Source organism: Dreissena polymorpha, chromosome 4 (genome assembly GCF_020536995.1).
Source record: "Dreissena polymorpha isolate Duluth1 chromosome 4, UMN_Dpol_1.0, whole genome shotgun sequence".
Classification (NCBI taxonomy): domain Eukaryota; kingdom Metazoa; phylum Mollusca; class Bivalvia; order Myida; family Dreissenidae; genus Dreissena; species Dreissena polymorpha.
In genome coordinates, this window is record NC_068358.1 from 54,429,773 (window position 1) to 54,436,937 (window position 7,165).

Consider the following 7,165-nt stretch of genomic DNA (forward strand, 5'->3'; position numbering starts at 1 on the left):
TGTTAGCATCGAAATTAAATTACTAAACTAAACTCATGAATGATAGCAAAACAAAGGCACAGATACTATTAGACCAATTCAGCTCAGTTTTCACCAAAGAAGATAAAGATGGGGTGTTACCCAACCTTAACATGAAAACAAGATCAATATCCCCACTACATATAACAGAGGAAGGCGTAAAGAAATTACTTGCTGATTTGAACATTTCCAAAGCTACAGGCCCAGACAGTATCCCAACCATTGTTCTCAAGAACTGTGCAGCTGAACAAGCCCCAGCCATGCAATATATCTTCCAGAAATCACTGGACCAAGGGACGCTACCAAGTGACTGGCGGAACGCAAACATCGCCCCTGTCTTCAAAAAAGGAGATGTTCACTTGGCAGAGAATAATCGACCTGTGTCTCTAACTTCAATATCATGCAAACTTCTCGAACACATAATCTGCAAACATATACTTAACCATCTAGAACAGAACAAAATACTTACTTCGCTCAACCACGGCTTTAGATCTGGCTATTCCTGCGAAACGCAACTTATTACAACCATCCATGACCTCCTAATTAACTACGACAAGGGAAGCCAAATAGACATGGCCATACTCGATTTCTCGAAAGCGTTTGACACCGTCCCACACGAGAAGCTCCTGAATAAACTTTCCGGTTATGGCATCGATGGCCCACTGAATACATGGCTAAGAGATTTCCTCACCAATCGCAACATGCAAGTTGTCCTAGCAGGGGAGAAATCCACAACCGCCCATGTTGACTCAGGAGTACCTCAAGGAACCGTCCTCGGCACCTCTTGTTTTTGTGCCACATAAATGACCTCCCTGACACAGTTAAGTCACAAGTACGACTGTTCGCAGACGATTGCCTCTTGTACAGGCCCATACGATCCATACAAGACCACATAGCCCTCCAAGACGACCTGAAAGCGTTGGAAATCTGGGCATCTTCATGGGGAATGCATTTCAATGCCAAAAAATGTTACATCCTGAGCATTAACAACAGATCATCTCACTTCTATGAATTAAATAAACACATCCTCCAACAGGTCGAAGAAAATCCATACATAGGCGTCACAATATCCTCCAACTTAAACTGGGACACCCACATCAATAAAATAATCAAGAAAGCTAACTGTACCCTAGGATTCATACGTAGAAACCTCAAACACTGTCCGATCACCTGTACAAAACCAGCTTACTTAGCGTTAGTCAGATCAACACTTGAGTACAGCTCTGTGGTATGGGACCCACATCTAGCAAAGCATATTGACAAGATCGAGCGCATCCAAAGACAAGAGGCTAGATTCATCACAGGGGATTACCGCTCGCGGGACGAAGGCTGTGTATCTTCAATGTTGAAAACACTGGAACTCCAAAGCCTACAGGACAGACGAAAGACCAATCGACTCACCTTCCTGTACAAAGTTGTCGGGGGGAAGGTGCCAGCCTTACCTTGTCATGACATACTAACACCAGCAAGAAATAAAAGAAACGTTAAACCTAAATTATTTAATGACTATCAAGCTACAAACATTCTAGAAAACCAAGTAACAAATAATACAAAGTGCTTTAAAACTTTTGTGTGCAAAACCGAACAATTTAAAAACTCCTTCTTTCCCAGAACTGTATTAGACTGGAACAAACTTAGTGGCAGTGTTGTGTGCGCGGCTTCCGTCAATAGTTTCAGGACTGCGCTGCTGAATCCACAATTGGACTAGTCTCTCTCCCGTTGCGACCTACGCCCTACAAGGCTCTGCAACGTATCGACTCAGATTCAGATTCAGAAATAACAAATGGTAATATTATAGATTATATTTGAATTGAACATGGTACGAAAGTTGCTTCAATTGGATTTTATGAGCGAACAATGTTGAGTACGAATCTAATAAAACTTCAACAACAACAACAACAACAACAGCAATAACATCAAATAGATGCATAATTAAAGGCACGAATGCTTGTTTTCTAAACTATGGCACAGTACAACGAAGAGTGTAATAAACTGCGACAACAACTCTTAGACTGTGTACTTCAATCACGCTGTTACCGAATAGTAAGTGAAGCCGCAAATAACAATATCTATCCTATGATATAATTCGGATTGAACATTTCGGATACACTTGTATAATACTCTTCAGGACGACAGCTGTTGGTTGACAGATAATACTATATACTGTTTGGTCAAGATATTATCAAGGAGAATATGGTGCAGCATATACCCTAAAATTTATTTCAGAACATTTAAAATGTTTTTGTTTTGTTTTTTAGTAAGACTTTTTCACAGAGTTAGACTGTTTCATAGATTTATTATATATAAGAATATATTGCTTTGCAAATAAGCAAACAAAAATTGACATGTAAAATATAATTCCTATTCTTATATGAAATTGGTTATCTGCGCAGAAACTCAAACCAAATGATATTGATTTTGAATGTTACTGACATATGACCTTTACATAATAAGATTAAAGGTCATTGTAGGATTTACTGGTTGTTATGCTTACACAGAGTGGGAGGCATGATGTTGAAATCCAATTGTCCAACCGTAGTAATGCATGTTTTGAACCTTGTGTTTTCATGTCATCTTTAACTGATGGTTAGAGCTTGCTCAAACTTTCACTTTTTTATGACGTAATAATTGTGTTGTAAAATGTAAAGAAAGCACTTCTCACAATGAGTTTAGTCTATCTTTTTCACTTTGTAATGTTTAGTGTTTTCAAACCTTTAAGGGCTTGTATTATTGCACTTAATTTAAGCTAATAGATGAATATTTCAATTTAACCAGGAAAATAAGACCCCCAGAGAATGCATCAATAGAGGAGGAAACATGCCAGAGGAATGCAAGAGCCATCATATTGACCTTGTGTACTGCAGAACACCTCATGTAAGCAATATTCATCTTATAACAAAAGAACGGTTAAACATTTAAGAGAGATAAAATGTTATACCTAGCGTGAAGTCTATTCAGTCAATGTGTTGTCAATCTCAAAGGTCTTCCCATTTCCCATTTAAGCAGCATCATGGAAAATTTGTTTTACGCCCAGAGACAAAGATAACATGTTATCTTTGTCCCTGTTACGCCATGCAGCCAGCAAAGCACCATATCAGCTTGAGCTTTCCTGTCTACTATAAAGTCACGGAATGCTTAGTGGTTTTATAAGCTATTAGTGTGGCTCCTGACCTGCCTGTGCAAATGAGCAGGCTGGCCCCTTATGGCATAAAGTCCATTTTTGCATGACAGTGCCCATTTTGTACTGCTCAGTTCTGGAAGGTCATATCTGCCTTAAGGTCAATTATCAATGACCATTAAAGCTGGTATCCATTTGTTTTGTCAACTGGACCCTGAATGTATAGATTTTGATCAAGATAAAACACTTGCAAAGACAAGTACACAATAATTTGTTAATTAAGTTGAAAAGATATTAAACTAGGGCGGAGATACATACTTTATAGATATACAGTTAGTTTTGAATTGAAAGGTCAAATATTAGAATTTAAAGCCATAGATTGCACATCATCTTATGAAGAGAGCATACCCTCATACATGTACAGGTAATTGACTGGCTAAAAGGTTCGTGTTCAACAAAACCTGTTCTTAATGCATCATTTAATTCATTTGTTATAATCTTGAATGTAAATGCTCTAGATACTCTTATCAAAAATGTGTATTGCCTTAAAATTTATCAATAGATCTTTGATTGCCCTAACTAAGAAATGTTTATTGAAAAAAACAACAACATAATTTATGTACCGGTATGTCATTTGGATTCTATTTAAGATTTAACACACATAATTTGAATTAATTTCAAATGAAAGTATATATGTTGATTCAACAGTGTTGAAGGCAAAAGTACATTATAACACATGTCTACCAATTCAAATAAATTGATTTAAGCTTGTTGTTCTGGAAAGAATAAATACCTAATCATTTATATACCAAGTGGGTAAAGATGATTATGAATCTATAGCTTGTTGTTTATTACCAAAGGTACTTTAAAAATAAAATATTATGACCAAAATTAGTTGTGTAATGTTCTTGTGTTTATTTCTGATGTAACTTCTCATGATTCTTTTGTTGTTTGATTTCAGTTAAAAAAAACAGTGGAAGAAAAACATAGAAATTTGAACGAAACCTTCATAAACAGATGACGGTGGTTTAAACTTATTTTAATTTACCTATTGACATTATACAAATGGTTTTATTACCAAATAAAGTGCTTTTACAAGTACATTGGTGATAATGTATGAGATTATTTATGACAGAGAGGTCGTGCATATGAGTGAATTTGAATAACATGAAAGAGAAGAAAGAGAAGAGCTAGTTCTTTGCTCTGAAAATTAAGTTCCAGTATTTTGAAGCAGAATGCTTGTTTCTTGCGGTCGACTCAGCCTGTGTGTTGTGGGATGCAAGTCTTCTGCCAATAACTGCAATTAGGGCCGTTCGCAGGAATGTTTGACTGGGGGTGGGGCAACCGGGGAGGGCGTGGTAGTGGACTCCCTTCCCTAATTTAATTGTCCCCTACCAGTTTCACAGGAGACTTATGGTTTGCGCTCTGTGCATCTGTCTGTGAGTCTGTCTTACTTTTCTGGACTAGCGATAACTTTAAAAGTTCTTCATATTTTTTCATGAAACTTGAAACATGGATAGATGGCAATATAGACACTATGCACGTCTTTTTATTTTGTTCCTACGCCAAAAATTCTGGTTGCTATGGCAACAAATATAAGAAAAACAAGTATGACAATGGTGGAGCCCGTAGGGGACATATATTGATTGGCAATAGTTTTGTTTTTGTTTGATATGGCACTTTTCAAGGTGAACTTTAATGCTTAAAAAACCTTTTTTTGTATGATAAATTTAGAGAATATAACAAGTAAATCAGCACCTTTCTAAAGTATTAAGCTTTACAAAAAAAATAATCTTTAGATTTCAGAAATGTTTGATGTTTGATGAAAAAGGAAAGCACACTTTGAAAATCAAAAATCTTTATTAAAAAAATGTATCATAAAATATCACTGATATTTAACCATAATAGTATTTTTCTTTGAGTTCAAACCTCCTCTATAGTTGCAAAGTAAATTTCTTATAAAATGTTTATCATCTTCTACACATTTTGACTCGTCATCATCAACACAGCTTAAACATCAACACAATACACAACTCTGACATTAGATTTGTTTTAGAAATGTTTCTATAATAACTCTTGTTTTTTTTTGTTTTTTTTTAGGGGGGGGGGGGGGGGTTACCCAACGTTTTCAGTTATTGAGCTTAGACCACTCGGCCATCCGTACTAATACAATGAGCGATGTATTTTATACTTTACATAAGCAATCCTCTTTGTATCACAAAATACAACGACAACAACAGAACTCTTCAAATTATTCAATCGTTTCGCGTTGCAACGCTTTATAATTTTCAGGTTTTTAAATCGTCAAAAGATGCATATAATGGATATTTGAGATCATGGAAAATGACCAATATTACTGTTTCCTCACAAATATCATAACAACAACGAACAATTGCTCATATGAAACATTTTTTGGTAAATTTACCACATTGTGAAAGGCCCCTTTAATTACTGTTTAAAAATGCTGAATTTAATGCTTATGTTTGGGTTATTCACAATTTTAAACTAAACTTATTCAGATTATGTTGCATTTTAATAATTCAATACATTTATCTACATGTTATGTACGGTAAACATTTTTTTGAAAATGAAAATTCATTAGAAATGTATTTGAAAACGAAATGAGATTTGGTAAAAAAAAACATACGCGTATTAAATGTGCCAAGTGTACACATTTTCAAAATCGTCAGTATGCTGCGTACATTATAATTATATTCAACCCTAAACTAACAAGCGATGTTTGCAAAACATGTTTTCCCTAACCGCCATGATGCCAAGTCATCCGTTGTAAGCGTGCAATTGTTTCAGACTGAATCTCTTGATCTTAAAATAAATAAAATAGGGGTCGTCCCCCAAGACTAACTGGCATACTTATTTATTTGATCCTAAATAAAATTGTGTTCTTTATATAATGCGAGAACAGTTTTTGTGTTACAAGCTCCTGTTTTTCTTGACCCATTACTAGTTGATCTGGAAATTGATTGCCTTCTTTCTTTTCTCTGAAACGAACAGTACGCCCATTTGTAAGATTATTAGTCATGTCATGTTGAAACGAAAAAGTGGTGGTCTACTTATAAAACAGCTTTCATATTCCTGGCTCCGTTCAACCTGAACTTTGATATGTTTACCCCAAAATTGATAGGCGCTTGTTCCAAAATAACCAGCGCCACAATGCGGACAATCGAAGGTAAATTGGGCGTCAATAAATTTCAAGTTTGAAGCTACTTGTGGCTTTGACCATTTACCTGTTATTTGCAAAATCACCAGGTGTTTTCCTTTCCTCCCATGTAACAATTAGCATCCAAATTTGGACAATCGTAGGTCAAAACATTATTTTAATATCGTGCGAAAATAATTATTTTGAAGCCCCCTTGACATTGACGTTTGATCTGTTGATCCCCAAATCAATTGGCGTATTCCTTTCTTCCGAATGTAACGAGCGTTTCAGTGAAATCATCGTATCTAAAAGCATTATCAAGATATCGTTTGGAAACAAATGTCTTATTACAGACCGTTCGTGACCTTCACTTTTGTCCTATTGAAAACCTAATCAATAGGGTGTTCTTTTCCTTCAAAGAAACCAGCATGCCGTTTTAGACGAATCAAGCTGAGAATTTTCTATACTTATACATCCATTATATACACACGGATTTCCGTTTAGCCCCCGGGGTGAACATAAGCTTGAACAATTTTCCTTAAAATCAGCTGGCGTCTTCCGGTACACTAAAGTACACATCTTTCCAATTCGCATGATGTTATATCAACTATTTCATGGAGTTTATTTCATTTTAAAGCATATATTGTATACATACATGTTTTTCGTTTGCAATGAATTTTTTAACATATTATACAGAAATATGCCTTATAATGTTTTAGACCTTGGTTTGTAACATTACAATCAGTGAGAACGGGATGTGTTCTAATATATATTATAATCAATGATGTTTTAAGATTAAAACAGAAAAAAAACACTAAAATGAATATATGAAATGATAAACAAACATTAAGATAGTAGTATATTTAAGTGGA

The 7,165-nt window shown here is 35.3% G+C and overlaps 1 long non-coding RNA gene across 1 annotated transcript; it reads left to right on the forward strand.

The window, feature by feature from the left end:
- The first annotated feature begins 1,909 nt into the window (after nt 1-1,909).
- Nucleotides 1,910-4,237, forward strand: LOC127877736 (uncharacterized). The gene is made up of 3 exons (XR_008048595.1): nt 1,910-2,061; nt 2,794-2,892; nt 4,098-4,237. It is a non-coding gene; the product is annotated as an uncharacterized LOC127877736 (long non-coding RNA).
- Nucleotides 4,238-7,165: the final 2,928 nt, after the last annotated feature.